The 22734-nt window shown below is 41.1% G+C and overlaps 1 long non-coding RNA gene across 1 annotated transcript in view; it reads left to right on the forward strand.

Moving 5' to 3' along the window:
* Nucleotides 1–16253, forward strand: part of LOC141968735 (uncharacterized) — a 51751-nt gene extending 35498 nt beyond the window's left edge. Inside the window, exons 2-3 of the long non-coding RNA XR_012634920.1 lie at nucleotides 3023–3151; nucleotides 16104–16253. This is a non-coding gene — a long non-coding RNA (uncharacterized LOC141968735). The remainder of the gene's footprint in view (nucleotides 1–3022; nucleotides 3152–16103) is intronic.
* Nucleotides 16254–22734: the final 6481 nt, after the last annotated feature.

Below are 22734 nucleotides of genomic sequence, written 5' to 3' on the forward strand. Positions count from 1 at the left end.
GTCAGCCTAACCAAGGTTATTGAAACTGAATTTGAAGTGACTGTTTCTGGGTTAAGACCTCCTTCTGCTAATTTTTAGCAGTTCAGAGTAATTATTTTGGCAGAAGTTATAAAACAATGGAAACAGACCTTTTGTAGTGGGAAGATGACAAACACTTCTGAACTCTCACAGGACTAACAGCACACAGTGCTTAAATACTGTTTATTCCAGAGATGAAAAAGCTGCTTCTTATCTTTGGGTTTACAAAATGACCTGCATTATCTTGATTTTCTCCTCAATGAATCATTCAAGTGTTTTACAACAGGTCATTAAAGGTAAGGGGAAACCGTTTAGTGAATTGTTAGCATGTACATAATATTTGTTTTGCTTAAATAACATTCCCACATAAAGGATGTTTGGAGTCACTGTTTAGCAAAAAGAAAACAACATTGGACTTTAAAAACGTCAAGACCCACAGCACAGATAAGTGAAAACTGTAGTGATTAGCTGTATATTGAATGCAGTAGCTGTATTTGGCAAAGACAGAGCTCCCAATACCTAAATAATATTCAAGAGCAAGAAGACTTCTTTTCCAAGTCAAAGATTTAAAAGGTTTTTCCTTGCACAACTTAAACAGGATTTTTTAAATTGTATTTGTCATCTATTTCTCATGGGCCACCAACAAGCTATCATATCATCTTTGTCATCTGCTGACTCAGACTGCCAGGTAATTATTCCTTTCAATTACACCTCTTGGAGAAATTATGAAAATGGGTGAATAATTTTAAACAAGTTTCCAATCTACAGTTATCCAGCCTACACCACAGAACCAATCCTCATTATTGATCCTACTTCTCATCCCAAAGTGGATTAAAAATCCTATGTTGCTGTCTTATACCTTAAAGTGCTATTGCCTTCTGTTGAGACAGCAATGTAGTAGCTTAATATTGGCTTTAAATAGACATGTTTCTATCCTTTCTCCACATAGGCTGAAGGTGTTTTCTTCCTTGTATTCTCTTGAATCATGTAAGGAATGATTATAAATCAGAATGATAAATCTAAGGATGCAATGTTATGGACATCTACCTTCCACCCCTTTCCTCTGTGCTAGTGATACTGTAGGAGAAAAGATGCTGCCAAAGGGAACTTTCCCTCCTATCCATCACTGCAGGCTAATCTCCTGCCTGCACATGCTGCCTTAGCTGTCTGCTAGACTCTGCTATTGCCCTGAATTATTTTCAGTTCTTAAACTACCAAACCTTCCTGTCTGTTTTACTTGCATATTTCCCCTCAAAGCATTTTCTTAGACTTGTTCTCTGCTGTTTGAGACATCAGAGCTTTATTGACTAGTAGTTATTCAGCATTTGTCAGCCTTTCTCACCTCCCCAGACTCACACTGGGGTCAGGACACTCCTTAGACATAATGTCTTGGCACCAGTATTGCATATTCATCGCTCAGAGAAACACTGCAAAGCAGCAGATCTAGAGGCACTCCAAAGGTGGTAAAAGTGCCTGGGTAGCCAGTGAGAATAAGATAGCACTGACACACAGAGCAGGTGAGACCCTACACATATGCTCTGTATTTAAGATGAAGTTGTTTGTATTTGGCAGTGTTCCAGACTGAATACAGACACTGGACGGGATACAATTGGAGAAAAGATCGTCAGGGGCCTAAGCATACCAGCTTCCATGAAACTAGACAGGTGGATGGGTGGATAATGAGCTTCAGCTTCCCACTTAGCCTTGCAGACATATGATCCATCAGCCATCACATTTAGTGGCGCAGCACCACAGTATGCTATGAGTATACATTTCTGTACCTCTGTGAATGGTGTACATGTTCCTTTCCACTTTATCATCAGTATCCCAGCTTAAAAACAGTGCAATACCTTCTTATGAAAGCCTTCATTGTCTGCTTCCAAATCTGAGATCATACAAACATTCCACAGGGCAAAATGTTTTTGTGCACATAGTTGTATTGCAGACATTTTTGCAGAATTCACCATGCCTGGGCGAAGTTTTGCAAAATTTCTTCTGCACTCAGTGGTAATGTTAAGGGAAATCACCTCCTGTGTTGTGTCAGTAACATTTGTTAACATTTGTGCCTACAGCAGTCTTTGAAAGACAGGCGTGATCTTCAGTCTGGGTATACAGGAAACTCTAACACTCAGTTGTTTCACTCACTGTTCATGATTAGCCTCTTGCTTTTTATCAATCTAGCACTATAACCCAGATTGTGTTGGAATGAAGTCAGGGCTGGCTGAAGTACTGAAGACTACAGAGAAAGAGCACATATTTGTGTGCTTTAGAAAAGGTATGAAAAGAGAGATTAGATATACTAAAATTTTTTGAAATGTTCCTAAATTTAGAATAATCTATTAATTAGATCTTAAATGTATTCGAGTGCATCATGAAGAAATAAACAGGGATCTGCTCACCAGTGAGGCCACCACCACTGTTCATTCTTCTGCATTGCTTCACCCTTCAACAAGAGTGCTTGATCTGCACTTGCATGAGGCTTCTGGTTTATATTCTCTTCAGTATGAATGAAAGTCACTGAGGACCATGAGCACATCTTGCTGGTCTTAACACTGTAGAGATATTTTTTTAATAGTTTTAGTTGCTGATTGAGTTAAACTGAAACATACAAATCCTAAAAGCACGCATCTCAATCAAAACACTGAGTTGCTCAAAGCCGATATAGGTATCTTCTAAACTCAGTCAAACCTGTGATCATCTACTAGCGCCTTCAGATGTCCTCTATTGCTCTGATCTAGACTATGGAGAACATAAAACGAAGGGTCACTACAGGGGTCCTTTTCCTTCACCTCTGAATCTAACACCAGTGTTCAGAAGATGAACTCCACTTTCATCCTCTATCTTGTAGAGTCATGCCACCTCCTTTACACTTTATGGGAAGATGATAGTGTTCACAAATGTCTGAACCCATTCCTCCTTGCCTTTGTATCTATGTACATTCATAGTTCTAAAAAGCCAAAGGGGACCATATTGATGCTTTAATCTCTCCTCCCACATAATACAGGTCATAGAATAATTTACCGTGGTACTTTACATCAGATCCAGTAAGCTGTGGCAGAACTATAGCATGGATTTTAGACATCTATCTCAATTTGAAGATGTCAAGTGGCTAAACGATTCACTCTCTCTTTAGGTAAGTGGTTCCAAAAGTTAATTTTATTGACCTTTCAAAAACTGTGCTTTATTTCTAATTTGAATTGATTTAGTTTCAGCTCCTAGCCACAGATATTCCTACACTCTTATGTGATAAGGAGCCCTTTACTATCATTAACATGTTTTCCAGGCATTTCTAGATCCTACTCTGTTCAGGTCTCAACTTCCTATACTTTGGCCTTCAAGCATCAATTGCAATTATTTTAAAATACTCTGATTAAGTTAGTTAGTAGGATATTCATTATTACAACTGATTAAGACACAAACAGCTAATAAACATTTGTTAGCTACCAGAACTCCAAGTATACAGAGGAGAATGAAAGAGCTCCAGAGTTATTTTAGAAATGTCCTTTCCTAACGCTGAAGTAGCACTGGAGTTGTTCTGCTAACTGCTGCCTCTAAAGATTTCTGGTTATATCTCATTCAAGATCCACAGCTATGCACAGCTTGCTTTTTTTTTTATTCATTGTCTTCTTAGAGACAATCCATTTTTATCCATTGCATTTGTGTTGCTAGAATATTTCTTTTTTCTTTTTTTTACAAAACTGAGAGGGTCAAAAGATGAGCACAGCTCTACTAATACCAGCTTGATTGAGCCAGCCACAAATCTGGAACACACTGTCTCTCAGCTTGACAACAGTCAATCCATGAAAGCAGTCTTCCTGATTTCCAACTATCTGTGACAGGGAAAAGACAGTTGACAAGCTGAGCATGAGGGTGTTGGCTACAGGATAAACAAATCATATCTGCTTCTAAAGCTATAGATCTGTTTCTCACTGCAAACCATTTATCAACAACTTCCATCACAAATAAGCACCAGTTTTCAGCCAAAACCCACACCTGCCTTAGTCTATCTTGTCACTTATCCTGAGATAGACCATACAGTGCTGATCAAATGTATCCACTCAGGAAGACATTATTCCAACACTGCCCTATTAAATGGATTTCCTTTTCTACACTATCCATGGGTTTAGACACAACCATGAATTTCATAAGTAAAGGTACATTTCCTGCACAGAAAGGCAGAGAACACTGTATTTCTGTGTGGCTGGATCACTTCTTCCTGAGAATAAGCACATCTTCATCATGTTAAAAAACCCCAAACTTCTCCGTATATCCGTTGTAGATAATGCTGTACAGTTACAGAAAAGATAGTAAGGCATAAAACCCTCACTTCTGGGAAACACTGCACATTTTGAACATGGTTAGTCATGAACCAACACAGAGTATTAATGTGTATTTCCCCTCCCTCACTCTCTGAGGCACCACTCGGAAAAAATGATGATAAACCAGATTAGAACTGTGAAATCACATTGCCACTTTAATATGCTGTCATTGCCTTGGCGGATGAATAGCTATGAAGTTAAGTGGAGCTATACTACGTACCTCTGTTCCCTCCTCCACCCTACCTCCCACACTCAAGTTTTGATTCAAATGCAGCAAGTTCTCCAGGGCTGTCCAGGAAATTGCCACCCAGAGACTTCCATAGTGTTCACAGTCAGCACCACTGTCAGAGGAGATAAAGGGTTGTTCAGAGGGAGTGCCTTGAACTGCTTTTTTTAGTCAGTCAGTAATGGATGCTTTAAGCCTACTTGTGATCTGTCATCTCATAATTTTCAAAGTATTTTAGCATTATACACATTCCTTCCTTGCTTATGTACAGTCAAAATGTGTATGTATATATACACATAGCATTTCCTACAGTGAAAAAAAAACCTGCAAAAGTAAAGCTGTATTTTAAGAGAAACTGGCAAAAGTAGCACCATATAACACCCTCTTTAGGATTTCTGCAGCTGCCTCAAAATATGTGCAACATGTTACAGGAACCTCTTCCACAATGCCTGTTACTATATGAGACACTGAGGCCACTCCTTGTAATTCACTTCTCAATATGTATAAAAAACTTGTCAGGAAATAGCTGTTTGAAAGTCAAGTGCTTTGCCTAGGACTAGGAGTGACCCTAAAACTCAGACCAGTAATTACTTCTTATTCTTTCTATGATTACTACAATGAAAACTATACAAGAAAAGCTTACTTTTCCAGACACTGTACCAGTGTGTCCGAACATTGTAAACATAGTACAATCATAACCCTTCTAGATGATCTTCCTTTAGCAAGAGAAAGTTATCCAGCCACTTGGTCGTTGGCTGACACAGCTAGAAATCTTGTCTAGAGGCAGAAGTGATCACTTGCAAATGCAAAAAGAAAAAGTAAACAAAAGAACAAACCTGCAAAATCCACAAATGCCAGCCTAAGGACAAAGGAAGGAATCAAGAGTGTTAAAATGAGTAGACTATGCAGCAGCCAAGGTGAATCATACTTGCTTTTGGGAGATGGCCTTAAGTTGCCATATTTCTCAGGTTGGCTCGGAGGTGAAGTTTTAGGTAGAAGAGTTTGGAAAGTTGACATGAAGCACACAAGCTCCATGCACCAGCTATGGAGATGACACCAGCTGATAAGGGGGAGAAGATGCCTCAGGGAACAATAGCAATGCCATAACTGTGACCTCTCTGCTGAGCAGCTTCTGAGCAGGCAGATTTATGCTCCTGCTCCCACTGTAAAATGAGAAACTTAGTACCTCTTAAGCTCCTCAGAGAACCAGAAACTGGTGCCCAAGTGCTCCCAAGGGAACAGGAAGGATAAGGAACAAGAGACATATTCCTCTCTCCCTGTCTTTGCAGGACAGAGGTGGAAGAAATAATGATGAAGACTGGAATATGTCTCATACAATTAGTTAGCATTAAACACTTTATTTTGTTTCTCAGATGATGATTTCCTAGTTTAAATAAAACAAAGTGTGATTCCCCTCATTTCACTCAAATTCCTTGAAGAGCATTCTTTGACAACGGCTAGGATTGGTTGTTTTCAGAAGTATGTTAAACCGCTCCTCTGGGCTGCTGCTGAATATTGGGGGTACCCTAATATTAGAAGTGTCAGAAGACATAACAAACAAAGGAACCAAAGTAGTTCAAGTCCCTGACATTGCTGGGAACTCATGCTCTTTGCACAGGACTGCTAGGGAGCCAGGACAGGCAGCAGCAGTGGGATGAGCAGGAGCAACAGCAGACAATGACATTGGCTCATTCAAGAACTTTTACATCCTAACCAGGAGGCTTTTCCGGGTCTCAGACACAGAATGCTCTGTGCTTGCACAACAGTCAGTGTTTTTCCATCCTACACGTGGCAACACTAAGGAATAATTTGCTGAGCATTTGCCACTGGATTTGTATCCTCATGTCAGGAGAGATGATGTTACAGATCTAATGGTGGTGTGCTGAGGAACACTGAGAAAACCAACGGCTTTTAAATTCTATCCCTAGCATTCACCAAAAAAACAGACTATGGGCCTTCTGCTCCTCTGAGGAGTTCCCCAGCTTCAGTGCCAGAAGGTGGGAGGCAGGCAGCCTCTGATAGCTCTTACCTGAGGGAGCTGTAGGATGACCATGTGGAGCTGTCACCCTGATCTAGAGTATAATAACAATAATCATAAACTTAATCCCTTGTTCTTCTAATATTGGTGTTTATTCGTAGTGGACATGTCCCTATTTACATACTAATTTCCTGAATTATTAATTATTTCAAAATCTTTGTCATACGTTGTCTTCTTTGCAATGTGGCAGGGGTTTGGGTTGGAGAAGTTGTGGTAGTGAAAGTTTCTCAAGTTTATTCTGAATTCAACTAGACTTTCTTTTCTCCCATATTTCAATTAAAAAAGGAAAACCAAGCCAACAAACATCTGGTTTCTGCTATTATTGGAGAAAGGGAGGTTATGAACTTCTGGTCTCTGACCATGGAAAGGTCTAGGAAGAAGGTGGCCTTGGATTTTTATCATGACAGTACTTACAGTAAGTCTTTTGGCTCCAGTCACAGAAATAAGAAGGAAAGAAAATTATATTTGTAATTGCAAAAGAATTTTCAAATAAATTATTTGACAAATCTTGAGTATGAATAATTCGACCTCTCATGATTGAAATTGAATAGTATGATAGGCATGTCTTACTAATACAGTACTCCTCAATGCATGCATTTTAGTGTCTTTATTGCCTACAGTTATCTATACAAAATATCACTTTCCCTTCTTCATGTTGTTCACATGATATACAAACTGTTCCAACTGTTCATGGTTTATAGTTTTGTTAAAAACCCTTAATAGAAGTTATGCAGAGATGCAATACACCAGCAAATGTACTCTGTTCTCCATGCTTAAATATATAAAGACCACAATTATGTTTCCTAAGTGCCTAAATGTTTTAATCCAGAGTAGCTGTTTTTCTATGTTACTTCATACCATTCTTGAGTGGCAGGAAAATAAAACAACCTGTGAGTGTATCTGCCTAAAATAACCAAGAGATGGCAGCACTCCATTCAACCCAAATTTGACTTGTCATATAATCTATATAACTACAGTACAGCAGGCAGCACAAGTAGGTAATGCAAGTAAAGCAGAGCAGACAGCTGTAGAGTAAGCCAGGACATGCATCATTTCATCAGTCATCCTCCCTGTTTGCCATAACAAACACAGCAGTGATGGAAAACTCTTGACCAAATGGGGAGAATGAGGAGGTTCATGATAACTACCTTTCTTCCTGGTTCATTGTCTATTAGTGGCAGCAACATTCACTGAGGTCTTGACATTGTTCCCTTGCATTTGAAATCATCAAGAAAAATATTGTCACCACGAGGAAAGGTTTTAAGATAAGGTGTCTAATGAGCACATTCCAAAATGGATTAATCGTCATTTAAAAAAAAAAAAAAAAAAAACACAAAACCCCCCCCCCACAGTTTCACACATATTATAGTAGGTCAAATCACATACAGTATTCTTTCCTTCCTTCTCCTGAGTAGAAGTTAACTCCCCATAATTCTCTTCAATCTTCATACACTACTGCCTGTCAGTGTAAACTACAAATTATTAGGTACTTTGTCTTGGTTTGCCAAGGTGCAAATAGCTACACAGAGAGACCTTATTGGATGTCTAGTGCTTTGGGTTCTTCGGGAAGAGTATTGCTGTGTAGAGAACAGAGTGTTAATGCATTCAAAATCAATCTTGAAGAAGCTGTGACTTGATGTAGTGGTATGTTTTACTTATTTTGGTCTCCAGAAATCTTTGGATGCTTTTTAAGCTTCCTTATAAATGTTTAGGAATTCTTTGATACTGGTGATCATTGCTGGAGGTAGGCTCAAATGTGTTTTATTGCATGACTAGCATGGAGGCATTTAAAAAAGTAAATTTTCTTTGCACGTAAATGGGTATACTTATTCTCCATGTTCAATAGGTTGTTTACACTCCAGTTTTTCAGTTCATGTTAGGGCAATTACTCTATTTGGCTTTATATTTTTTTCCATATGTTCCTTCATTGTCAAAAGGTGGGAGGTTATAAATTAGCATGCATTAAGTATCATGTTACAAAATCCTAGCAGAGAAAAAACACCTGTCATTTGTACCAGGTCAGCTCTGTAAAATCACACCTATACTCCCTGCTTATGTGGAACTCAGGCAGTTTCCATGACAGCAAAATTACAAAGGTGTATCTCCACTAGGATGTTAAAGCAGGATGGGTTACTCTCCTATAACAGAAAAACGTGTTGTAGTAATTAAATCTCAACCTTTAAACACATGAAGGATCCCATGGATGAAGGTCCTCAACTTTCTTCTCCTGCCGTTCCTAGCTGCTCCATCAGAAGCACACTTTGCAGCTCTCTCTCGCCCAGTCTTCTCTTCCTGCATGGGGGAACTTTCCATCATACTTAGGCACAGGCTTCAGTGGCTTTAGTTAACACTGGGAACACTAAAGGAGACAGATGGCTGTTTCAGACAAGGCCAAATTGAATAATTATGCTTACCCACATTGAAAAAGAAGCAACGTCTGGGATGTTACAAAAAAGTCCCTTATTATTTTTAACATAGATGAAGTAACTGATGGTCCTTTGCCACTACAGTAGGATCTGCTTCTTTATAATTCATTAATTTTACCAAGAAAACATTCCTTTTACGCCACTTCTGAGCAAGGATTTCATAGCAGAGATCCCCCTCAAGATACCCTCCTTCCACTTAGAAGACAGTGTTTAAATAAAACAGAATAGAGCTGGCAAAACTTTGTGATGAACTACATTGCGCGACACTGACAGGATCTTTGATTATCACAGACTGTCAGGGTTAGGTGTTTTCTGCAAGGCAGCCTCCAAGCAGCACTGCGTCCTTAATGCCAGAGCACTGGAGACAAGTGCCTGGTGGACTTGTCTCAGACTTCGCACGTATGTAGGCGCAGGGAAGTCCAGGAAGACTTTCCAGATTTGTAACTCAGCACATGAGCCAAGGATAAGCAGAATTGCTGTAAGAGAAAAATGCAGCCCCTTGCCTGGGAAGGGGGGGGGGGGGGGGGGGGGGGAAGTAAGAAAAGACATTTCTGACAGGGTGGAGGAGGAGATGCCTTCAGAGGAACAAAGTTAAGCTTCAGAGTGTAGCTGCTGGGAGAGTACGAGTGGAGGCATGCCTTGGCAGGATGCAGAACATGCTCCCCCAAGGCAGCAGTAGATGTCAGTAGGAGCTGGGCTCCCCCATGCAGTCTCTCCTAATGTTACTGCTGGGTCTTTTATGGGCTTCTCTGGAGTGATGGCTGCCCCCACACATTCCTCCTCCCTGGCTTTCTCTGCAGTCTCCACCTTCAACCTCTAGTCCTGCTGAGCTTAACTTGCACATGACACTGTGACCTGAGGCGGAATGATATATTTGATGTGCATTATCTAAAGTCCTGATTTATTTACTTTGGAGTAGGTGGGGGAAGGAGAGGTATATGAGGGAACCTGAAAAGTTCAAGAAAGTGCTTGAGGATTAATATGCTGCTGGACAGGATAAAATAAATTTTGCCAAAGAAAACACAATCAGTCCAAGTGCAAATGAATGCTGAGATTGGGCTGGGAGGGACTCCACGGGCAGAGAAAAGGTTTGGGGAGTTGGATCAGCTCAAGGGTCAGGAAAAAATATAGGAAAGACTGGAAGCAGAGCGACGGGAAAGGAGGAGTGTGTCAGCCCACGTGTCAATGAATCGACTGTTGGCAACACATAAATGTTAAGGAGCAGCATGCAGTCTCTGACTATTTGTAGCTTGATTCCTAAACCAAAGAAGAAATCCAGGGCAGCACTGGATACCAGACTACACCTTTGAGCCATCAGAGCCTTTCACTTGCACTAAGGAAAATAGATTATTGATGCTGGCAAGGACATATACTTTAAATACAGACAAGGAGATTGCAGACTAATCCAAATCCAAACAGAAGCAAGTTGTCTAAAGCCAAATTCCTTTTATAGTCCCTTAATTTCACTACAAAATTGCTTTCCTTTAAGTCTTAAATTGTGTAGTATTCAAGCCAATCTAGCTAACCCTTTCTTACAAGAGAAGTCTGTCTGTGCAGGAGTGGACCCATTAAAAACTCAAAAGACTAATGGCTTGCAGGACCCGGGGTAAAATCTTGGCCCCACTGAAGGCAGTAGGATGTTTGCCAAGGACTTCAGTGGGGCCAGGATTTTACCTCAGGCCTTTACAAGCAACAGCATTGCTCATTTAGAAGCACAAAAACACCACTGTGAATTTCCTGAGGTCCAATCACCGGCTCTTGCTGGTGCTTCCAATGTCAGATGGCTTCATGCTGAAACCCAAAGGGAAGAGGCTGAGAAGTGAAGCCATATCCTCTCACTAAAAGCCAATTCATTTTAGGTGATCCATGTGTGATGTTTAATTCCAACAAAAAGAAAACCAAAAGTGGTATGTTTTTCTTTTCCCGCTTCCTCACATTCTCCCAAACCAACCTACTTCCCCATGGGAATAGGATAAAGATCCTTCATTAAGAAGTGATGTGGCAGAGGACTGCTGGCCCAGCCGGGGGTACACGGGACACAGTGCGGCCATAGGGCAGTCAGGAAGCACACTGACCTCAGGCTGCTCACGGGGCCCCCGCCCAGCAGATGACCAGCCGCTAAAACGGCTCCGGCAGCCGGACATGCCACTGGGACAGCATGGTAATTGAAAACAGCACGCCTTCTGCCTGCAGCCTCCTGGTGTTAGTGCTTGGGAGTGTGTGATCATGATCAATAAGGCTTCATGGGAATCTTTTAAAGTGCTCCCAGCCGCATCACTCCAGTAAAGGATTTGTCAGCCTTTCCATAAACCTCAGTTTTGAAGAGTTTATAGCTCAGCTTGTTTTCATTACCTTGAGGTGAAAGTTGACATATAAAATTTCAGACCAGAAACACTTTTTTCCCTTGCTAATACAAAATATCATTTAAAACAAATTTTTGTCTCCAAATTTAGAGTCCTGGTAAGAGCCATGTTGCTCCCTAACTGTTTTGCGTGTGCTGCTCAGAACTTCAGCGTGAAAATCTGTTGAATTTAAGGATTAACAAACAAATGGCAAGCTCTTCTACTGAATTTTTAAACCGCTGACTAATATATCCAGAACCGCCGAGTTGTATTGCTCACTCCCAAGAAATGTTTTAAGTCTGCATCAGGGACTTCTGTGGAAGAAGAACAGACAATGCTCCTCTGCCTCTTCCCCTTCCAGCAGCTGGAACTAGGGTTTTGTGGTGCTTTGTTGTTTTAAGCAGCAGAATTTCAGCTCATATAAAGTCACTGTAACTCCATTCACTACTAACTACCTTGCATCTTTTCTCTGTTAAACAGTTGCTACACTGCAACCCAGAAATAACTGAACTTCCAGTAACAGACATGGCTTTTCCTGTTACATGCATGAGTCACACTGCAGCTACCTGTACTTACAGAGCACAGTGGGAGAAGAAAACTAGGGCTGCCTTTCCAAACAGCTGATGCCAGATGTCTGTGCCTCACACAGACAGGCAAAATGTTTTTCATCACTTGAGCAGTAATATCTGACCTCTGCACTGCAGACAGCTTCCCTCACTGCTGAACTGGACCCTCACCCCATGCAGTGCAGCGGAATCCCACCTCTGCTGCTTTCCGACCTTACCAGCAGCCACAGACTAAAGTCCCTGCCTCTCCTCGGGAAGACAGATCTGCCAGAGCATCAGTTTCCAAGCCTGCAAGCTTAATGCCGCTGTTTCACAGCAACAGATGTTGGCATCCAAAACAAAAATTAAAAAAAACCCATAGAGAAATGATATACCTGTACACACTGCCTTCATCTATTCATGGTTGTATTAATTTCCTTATTTAATATCACAAAGTTAATTTCACACAATGTTCTTACAAAACAGGGGATAGAATATTGCAGTCTAATATCTTTGAGGATTGACCCAGGAGGACCAGAAGTGCTGTCATGCAGATGAGTTCATCCATCAAAGCCAAGAGAATTTATATTTGTTAGCTCTTCAGTCTCTGAAAAGTCTGTCTGCTTTAGTCAAATGTCATATGACCATGTTACGCCTGGTGGAATTAATATATTCTGGATGCTTCCTTGATGAGAAGGTACCTTGCACTTTTTTTGGCATGGCCTATGCCTAGGATAATTTCTCCTTAACCAGTGTTTTTTTGCTGATGTAAGAGAGTTTGGAAAAATCAAACAGGGAAAAAACCCCATGTTTTTTTCTAAGCAGTATCAGTTTTATAAATGGATGGTGAACAGATTATTGGTGGGTTTTTTTTGGATTAAAGGAAATAGTAAAAAAGATTAGGGGAAGGGGAAGAGGTGGAGGAAGTCTTCAAAAAAATTAATAAAAATACTACTAATTTTGCCATTACTATTGGAATCTGAAAGTGCATTGCCAGCTATAGAATAATACCAAGTATAGATACAGCAGTTTTCAGTCTTGTTTCTTAAGGAAATGAAGCTTATATGAATCACATGTCTCTGTGTGTATCAAAGTGGTTTAGTCTGTCACTTTTCCCTTCTCCTTCCATCCTTTTTAATTCTCTAGGCTGAATCAGGAGAGCAATAGAAGTTTCAAAGTCAAAATATTTCTGTAAGGGTCCTGAAACCTTGAAGCCCTGCAGGAAAAATAAAACAAAACAAAAACCTCAACCCCCAAAAACTATTAGTACTTCCACTGGGGCAAATGATACTGTAAAATCTCAGCTGCTTTTGAACACCAGAAAATCCACAAATGGCAATAGGCAGTCAGAGCACTTCAACAGCTGGAAAGGTTTTATTCAAAGCTGTTACCTTATTAGACACCAGAAAACTAAAATGCATAGACTCTCAGACTACATGCATTGACAGGCAAAGGTGATATGCATGTACTCTGATTCCAAAATTTCCTACAAGTTTTCTGTCTCATATATCTTGTAGTCTTCACAGTATGCTGGAAAATAGACAACATTGACAGAAAGCTAAGCCCAAACTAACTGAAAGATATATAGGCCCTTACTGAAAGGATTTCCTTGGCATTAATTTCATTCCATAGCCAATAGACCATACTCCCTTTTCATTTCTTTTAAATTGGGGCCATTTGGAAAGCTATAAATTCTTCTTAGGAAGTAGATTTTCCTGTAGTATTATCCTATTCAAAGACTGTGTTTCTTGGGGCTTTCCTCTAAGTAAATCTCATGGAAAATGGGTCACCTGTTAAAATGATAGAAGCCGTTTGCAAATGCCTTCTCCAGCACTAGAGGCACAGGTAAAATGAGAATATATCTTAAGCAGCCATCCAAAGGAACAAGGAGGTAAGCTTCTGCTTGTTTCACATATTTCTAAGCTACCACAGGATCATGCCGAAAAAGACAACAGTAAACAATTCCTAAATTTCTTCTTCATGGTAGAAAATTTCCAGTTGTCTTACTTTCCTGTTACTAACTAAAACAACTTTATGTCTGTTGATATGTTATTTATTGCCATCAGTCATCTCCTCTATGGGACACACAGTGAGCAAGAGATTGAGTCTTCTGATCTGTTTTCTAGCCTAATAAGAAAGCACGTGATGCTGCAGGGTTCCCAGCCTGTCTGCAGCAGGAGGAAGCCCACAGAGTCCACGCAGCCTCTTGCAAGGCCCTTGCCTTTGTACATGGCTGTCTAAGGCATATCAACCACCTTGACACTCTGCCAGTGAGCAGAGAAGCAGCAAAAGCAAGCCAGCTTTGTTGAATGAAAGAGGGAAGCTCGTGTAGTCCAAATGAACAGTAATTTAGACTTTTTATGTACATGACCCCTGCCTTCTTTGTGTTGTCAAGAATAGCAAACAAAGTGCTAATGATAATGAGCAAATCCATCTTGTGTCAGTTCCAGCCCCCACAAACACAGATTCTCGGATTAATCTAGCCCCGCGCCAAGTGCTTTGACTGGCATGGATATTAGAATTTATTTTTTCTGTTGATAAATAGCCAAAGCAATGTTCCTGTCCTGGTGTAGCTGATGGAAATCCCTCTGTAAGCACTTGTCTCTCAGTATTTCCACTGAAAATACCACAGGATTCTTGCCCAGCCTGAAAAATAGAAGGGTAGGAGGAAGCAAAATTGTGTCTTAGGTTTATCTCCTTGCAGTTATTTCAGAGACTTTATGGGCACTAATAGCAGGCATGCTGAGAACAAGGAAACCACTTGCTCTGCAGCATTCCTGCTGCTAATGAAACTAAGAAGAAACCTTCATGGTGCTCATGACCTCACACCAAATCCCAAATGTTAAATTACTGTATGTTTTTAGGCTTCCACTCATGAAAACCTAAAAAAAAAAAAAGAAAAAAAAAAAGAAAAAGGCTTTACAGTTTTTTCTGTATGGCAGCAAGCCTGGACATTTTTGTTTCAGATCCACCATAAATATTTGACTCTCAAGTCATCCACATTCATGATTCATTTTGTTAGCAGGCTAGTAGGCACACTCTGGCAGAGGACTTGCCATGTGCCAGTTATGTGGAAATATGGACTCATTGGAAACTTCCTTTTTTGACCGTCTACTATTCTATCTTATCAAATCGTAAACACAGGAGAGGACTTAGGGACAGATTGTTCCTGGCCCACAAAAGCTGGAGTAAGAGCAGAGTTTTCTGGCTGATCAGTCAATGCAGTCCTTGTAAAAGAGCAGAAGCTCTTGAGCTACATGACACTTTGCAATGTGTATCCAGAGCTGCACCATGACCACTGAAGTCAGAAGGAGCTGGCCTGCTCAGTTTATGAGGAATTTGATTACTCCCCATTGCAGGAAGAAGTATAGAAGGAGAAGGGCAAACCAGGTGACAGCATTTGTCCTCTACAAGTCGCTAATACCTAGGCTTTGAAGTGATGCACTGCAGAACTGTTAAGTATGATCAATATGAGAGAATATGGTTGCAGGGCTCCAAAGCCAACAAGGCACCAAGCACAGCATGCATCTGCCAGTGCTGAAGCTGAAGAAAAATAAGACAACTTAAAAGGACACAAGACCTTATCTATATTTGTCAGCACTGGAGCAGCACCAACACTGAGGAGAATGGCTGAGAGCAGCTGGAGAAATTAATTTCTCTTGACTACACTTGGTTTTGCACTTCAGCATGCCTTAGTGTGATCTGAACCCTTTCCCGGGTCAGAGTGAAAGCAGGATTGGAAGAGAGAGATGCTGCAGAATGAGAGTCATGTATTGTGGGAAGAGGTCAAGTGTTAAAAAAGACAGTGGATGAAGGAGAGAAAAAATTACAAGTAACCTTCCCTGAGTACCTGGGAATATCTTCCTGACCAAAAAAAGAGGAAGCCAAATTCAGAACAAACACGGGGCTTTCGCTCCACAGAGAGCTGTTAACAAGCTTTAAGCCTTGTCCTTCCACAAGGTATTTTATATGCCAGCTGTGAAATATCACAAACACTTGTCAAATGTTTAACAATCCAGCCCCACTATGTTTATCCCTTTCAAACAATACCTTGTTGGGGGCCTGGTTCTGAGAAAAAATTGTGCGGAGAATGCAGATGGGAGGAAAAGCAGCTTGTCAGAAAAGAGAGAAATGGCTTTTACAGAAGCTCCAAAATTTATGTGGACTTTTTTCTTCCCTTGCTATACAGATGTCACTCCCTGGCAGGTGGAACCGGCAGCAAAGAGTCCTCTCTAAGCACTTCTTAAACACGGAAATGCTTCATTTTCCAAGGTCAGTTGTGGCAGCAAACTGCTGGAGAAGTTAATTGGTGAGTCTGGATACACATAAGGCATGAAGAGCCTGCAATCACCTCCCAGCATTCAGTTTTTAGCAAGTGGCCTTGTTGATCAAGAAAGGGAAAGACAACCTACCACAGCTTTATGTCACAGCCGGTATCTTTCCAAATAAATACCTTGATGCTTTTTTCTGAGTGTCCAGTTTTACTGTATATGGCAAACGTACAAATTCATTTGGTCTCAGCTGTGCAATGAAAGAAGTATCAGAATTGCTTTCTCCAGGCAATGAACCACTGGAGAGTCCCTCATTACCCTGGAGTCTGAAATCATCATTCAGAAATTTACAGGCCATGCTATAGTTCCTCAGAGAAACCGCATTACTTTGGTTTGCCCTGCTTGATATGCCTACCTTTTCCTCTGTCACCTTTTCCTCCCCCAGATCTTTCTTTTTTATCCTGATTGTACCAGTTCAGTTTATGCAGTGGGAGGTGCGAATGTATTAGACCAAAGTTTTGAATGACTTAAACACCTCTGAACACTTTCCACACACACTTCAGGTATGCTTCCACCAGCACATCCTCATCCTTGGCGGAGCCATGCCACAGCCTAATCTCTGAGTAACAAAGGCATAGACGTTTGCGTATTCACAATAAGAACGCATTACCCAGCTGTTGTGTGTCAGCCCTAGTAGGGGACAGAATCGGAGGAGTAAAAGTGAGAAAATGCATGGGTTGAGATAAAGACAAAACTAATCAAAGAAAAACAAGTGATACAAAAGCAATCGTTCACCATCAGCTGACTGTTGCTTATTCAGTCTCAGCTTAACAGAAACCCTTGGCAAACTCCCCCCCAGCTGTGTTGCTGAGCACAATGTTACATGGTAGGGGATATCCCTTTGGGGTCAGCTGTCTGGGCTGTGTCTCCTCCCAATCTCTTGCCCATCACCAGCCTACTTGCTGGCAGAGCAGCATGAGAGACAAAGAAGACCTTGGCACTATGCAAGCACTGTTCAGCAATAGCTAAAAATGGCTGTGTTATGAACACTGTTTTGTTCACAAATCCAAAGCATAACACCACACAGGCTGTTACGAAGAAAATTAACTATCTCAGTGGACCTCAGCACACCAGCTCATATGGGGATCGATACCTTCAAAAGACGTTTAAGAAAAACTTGTTCTTTCCCATTATATCTGTTGCTCTAATACAAAATATGATCTTTTTCTGCAGATCTTAAATCCTCCCTTATATACTTAGGCCACCAGGGCCTCAGCAACAATGTTCCTTTAAGTATAATCTATGAATTGACGGACTAAACTGAAGGTTCTACTGACATGCAGGCTCTGTACAGCCTCATCTAGAGGTATTTGGACTGAATTAAAGCACTGCAATCCCATTTTATGTTTACAGTACTCTTCCATCTCTTTCCTAGGTCTGCCATCTAAGATAAGAAAGATGTTTACCAGGGCCCTTGGACATCACTATTAGTAGGCTGGGATTAGGAAGAAGTTAGAAACCTCTTCTGGAGCAAGTGCTGGAGGTTTCTGTCCTGTGTGGCTCTGCATCTGGGAGAGCAGAGTCTGAGGCTGCCCAAGCCCAGCTCATTAACTGTCAGGTTCTGGTCTGAGAGCAGGAAAGAAAAAGATGTTCACAGCCTGGAAGCAGGAATATGAAATGGCATATCTCAGGGGAGTCTTGCTAAAACCTTTTCCTAGCACGAGAGGCTGCATGTTTGCAAGATGCAACCAATGCTCCGATGTCCAACTAGCCTCAAGAGAAGGACCTGCAGAGAAAAAGAGATCCTGTAAGCATTCAAGCTAGGGAAAATAGTACATCCACACTGAATGACAGAAGGCCCTTCATCAGTAACAGTGGAGAATAAGTAGGGGTACCCACGGTGTCTCTGCTTGGTGCTGTCACTGGCACAGCAGTAATGGCAGCACGCACCATCGCCAGCAGTAGTGGAGGTTTGCTCCGTAATAGGTATCTCCCTGCCTTCTGTGAGGCCAGATGCCATTTGTGAATCCTGAGCTACATCGTTATTGTGAGGGAAGACTCTAATCCTTCCTCTCATGGTATGGACTATCAGCCAAGCTTTCCAGGAGAAAAAGCTGCCAAGGAGTGACACAGGGCTTCGGAGGTTCTGTTTCGTAGTAGTGTCCCTTTTTGAGTAAAATGACCCATCTTACTGAGGACAGAAAATTTGGTATGGAGGAGTGAGAAGGGGTAAACTGAAGACCAAAGTGCTATACACAATTTTGGGTAAGTTAGCAATGCCAGATGACTCATGGCAAATTTAATAATCACCTCACTTCAGTTTCAAAACAAAGTAAAAATGTTTTTAAGTCACATGTCTGCACTTGCTTCCTTCCCCCCTTCAAGAGTTTTACAAAGACCCTGTCTGATCACAGGGTACAGCCTGGCTGCAGGATACAGATTCTCTGTGCCAGAGCTCGGGGACAGAAGGTTTCAGGCAAACACCAATTTGAAGTTAATACAATACACCCCACTGAGAATTCCTTCAGACAGATCAGTTTTGTTCTTTTTGTATTGGGCTACAGGTAAGTCTGGAGATGGGATTAACTTTTTTTTTTTTTGTAATCCAATTTTTTTGAGTGCAGACATTCACTGCATGCAGCCAAAATTCACAGAAAATCAGTCATGAGTTTGCATGTCCATCACCACATACTTGTACCACGTCCAGTACAGAGAGGGATTGGTCCTGACTGGCTTGTCCAAGTATTAGCATACTAGAGAGAAGAATCAGGAAAGCCAAATCAATCAACTGACCAATTTCAGTGGAGTCATTTCTAATTTATACAGGCAATCAAGATCAGCAGGTACTTAATCTCTGTTTTATCTGGAAAGAGACTAGCTCTTAGTTGGACTTCAACTAACTCTCATCCAGGACCCAGAGTCAGCTTCAAATAAATCAGAGAGAGAACAGCAAAGGAGAGGAAGGTAAATGTTACAAAGATCCCAAAAGCCCCTGCATCTCCCCACAAGTTCTTTGCAGCCTCACATGAGCACACGCCAGAAGATGCATTTGATCTCAGTTACATTTTTCAAGTAATTTTTATTTGGAGATGCCAACAAAATTCAGCCAAGCCATCTGGTTTCCTGAATTTGTACCAAATCTGCCAAACTTTAAAATTGAAATTTAAGGGAAAATCTTTTGTTCTGACAGTCTCAAAACAAGTGTTCCTATGTTAAGGGTTAGATGACATTTCATCTGAAGCTCTGTATTAATTTCATTCAAAAATAAAGACCTAAAACCTCTTTGAGAACAAATACGTCTTTCTCATGTGAAAGGAAGTATTTTGAGAGATCTGACTTTCTTTAATAATTTGGCTTTGTGCAAAAAATTAGGATTTGGATCCACCAAAACCAAACTGTTTGTTCTGATCCCTTTGTGTTATAAAATTATGATTTCTTAAATGGCCAGAGCTGAACTCATGGTTCTGCACCACAGAGAGGGAGAAGGAGACCCCGCTCCCCCGGCATCCATCTCATCTGTTTATTCCCATCTTCCCCACTTCCTTCTCCCCAGCAGCCAGATCTAGCACTTGTCTGCCCGTCGAGGAAGCTCATTCGACTTACTAAAACAGAAAGGGAAAAAAAAAAAAAAAAGAGAGAAAAAAAGGGTTAAAAAAAAAGGTAAAAACCAGTCCCTTCACCTTCCCAAAAGAAAAACAAGAATATATTTTTTGCCAGGGAGTAAACTGGCTTCTCTCCTGGGCAAAGGGATGCCAGCACTGGCTGCAGGGGTGGCTGACTGGTAGCTAAGGAAAAGAAGGGAGGGAAGTGCAGAGAGCAAGACTTCCCCCTTTTGGCAGCAGCAAGCTGTTAGTTCAGCTCACAGTCCCAACATTAATCCAAACCCTGACTGAGTTGAAAAAGCTGTTTTTCACCCAGCTCTGCCCTTACCTATCAGATGAAACTTTCTGTCTTTTATCTTTGCATCTGTAGCAAAGGAATCGAAATTAACTGGTTAGGTAAATTAATGTTTCACTCTCAAAATACAGTTTTGTGCCCATGTCTTATCTTTTATGTTTCTTTATACCTCTAAAAAGGGATCATTCTGAAGAGTAATGGTGGCTGCATATAGTCTGTGTTCCTAAGCACAAAATGATGTAGAAGTTTGGCTAAGTACATCTTTAAAACATTTTCTGAAGAGTTCCTGAAAAACTTCAAAGGGATATTCACATTTGGTCCCTTCTATAAAGATAAATACACATCTATAGCTAGACATATATGTGTGCAGACACTCAGGGTGATGTGGGCAGCTACACACTGAGAGAATCTCTCTGTTTCTGTCCTGACCTTTTCAATACTGTGTATTTTAAAGCAGGAAGGAGACTAATTGCTGCAAACCAGAAGCTGTAGTAATTACTCTAATTCAGAAGTTACCAACCTTCACAGAAGGGAAGCGCAGAAACCGAATCATGTTTAAAGGCAGCCTATTTTGCTTTGTTCTTCAACACAGCCCCATTCAAAATACTGTGGAATTTATGAGTCTACTGAAAGTGAGGTCTCATAATGTGCACAGCATGTTGCCAGTTAACTTGAATGAGCTTCTCCTCTGCTTTCTGTCTGATTACTATAATACTGTGCTTGAAAAGGGGCCCTTCCTTCTAAAGCATATGTATTATGATGGAGTACAAAACCAGGCCATAAGATGTCCAGGTAGGTTTGTATGGTGTACCTAAACATCAATCTTCAAAAACATGATCCGGTGCTCCTTGAAGTAAGTTGGAGCGACGAGTTTCTGCAGCACCCTGGCTCCCAGCCTGTGACAGCATGCCTCTCTGCAAGCCTTCCAGCGCTTCCTGGTTCAGTTCAAGAGAGAAGTGCTAGCTTGCTCGTGGGACTGCAGAGCTTTGATGTCCGCTTCCAGATGGAACCAGAAGCATTGAGGCACGTAGAGAAAACAAAACCAAACTTTTGCAATCTGCAGGAAAGATGCCTAAGGATAATAGAAGCATATTCCTATATGTCGGCCACTGTTTTTGTGACAGCGTCATAACTTTAACCAAAAAAAACTATGAAGCACAGGAGAGAAAACAAGGATCGCAGATATCTTTTTTTTTTTTTTAATCTTTCTGACATTTAGTTCTCCCAAAGACATACACAAGGCTTCTTGTGATCTCAGTGGTACAGGATTTGACTCTAAAAGTTCAAACCACAAACAATGAAGCTATTACTGCTATGATTCATCTGACCATCCAGAAGAAAACGAGTACCCTGTTCCTATAGCTGCAACACTTACTGTACTTAATTATGAACTGAGATACAGTACGGGAATATCCAACATGTTTTATATGTAGACTAGCTCTGTAGCACTAGCATATTGAAAGCACCCAGTTGTACACATTTTTTTTTAAATGATTTATACAGTCTTGTACACCTTGATCTTTGTTTCAACTACAGTGTTTAAAAGCTGTAGAGCTCTGTATACTCTTTTCAATTAATTTCTCAATATTAATTTCAACTACAGTGAGACAACAGTATCTTTCACTAATCCGCATTTATAAGCATGCAAAACTCTAGTTTCAAAAATGTATTTGTTCTCAATGTCCTTTCATTGCACTCTACCCATTAGTGCTGGAATGATTCTTCTTGTAATTATAACTATTCAAACGCTTCATGACATAATGGCACTAACATTTTTAATTTCGTATACAAATATTCTGACATTTTATCTGAAACTACCAGAAAATTGAAAAAAAAAAAAAAAACATTTATAGGAAAAAGATTGCTTGATGCTTGGCAAATGGGAAGTTTCACTCTCCTTTAGGCCACCGAGGATGAATTACAATCCCCACTGTTGTATAAATTCTATGGCATATACTGATCTCCATTTGTAGAGAATAAAAAGGGAGTGTTTCATCTGAGAAGTCCTACCTTGCTTTCACCATAAGCTTAGCCCTGAAAAGGATGGGATGGTGTTTCAGGGCTCAGCACAGACCAGAGATGTTGGCTTGGGATCTATGAATGGCATAGCCATCCGCTGCTGTTGCTTCCCACTGTGTCCTGAATGCAGAGCTGTAGCCTGGCCAGACACATCCCGTAGCAGGATGCCCTTTGCATACTTAAAGAACATCGACATTGTCTCTTCACTTCTAGCTGCCAGAGCTGCAAGAAAAGCAACCCACTTCAGGAGATCTCCAGTCTGCAGTTCTGATTCCAAGGACCTTCCCAGGTTTCTCCCACAGCTGGTTTAACATCACTGTCCCCAGAGTATGTCACCAAGGGCTGAGGAGACCCATCTTGCCTTTCCCTGCTACAGTCCTGTTAGAGAAACACAATTTCACCAAAGAGACTTCAGCTAGGATCACCCCTTCTCTTATTAACCATACCACCAGCAGACAGCCAAGGACAAGATCAGGACTGAGTCTGCCCTTCCTCCCCAGGACACCTTGCACCCTGCCCCAACTCTGAGACAGCTGAAGAAGGACCAGCTGCACTGATGTGACACCAAGCCTTGTGTCCTGAAACTGCATTAGCAGATGGTTTGTATGCCTAGGTGGCATGGTACATATGCAC

This window comes from Athene noctua, chromosome 1 (assembly GCF_965140245.1).
Source record: "Athene noctua chromosome 1, bAthNoc1.hap1.1, whole genome shotgun sequence".
NCBI classification, from domain to species: Eukaryota; Metazoa; Chordata; class Aves; order Strigiformes; family Strigidae; genus Athene; species Athene noctua.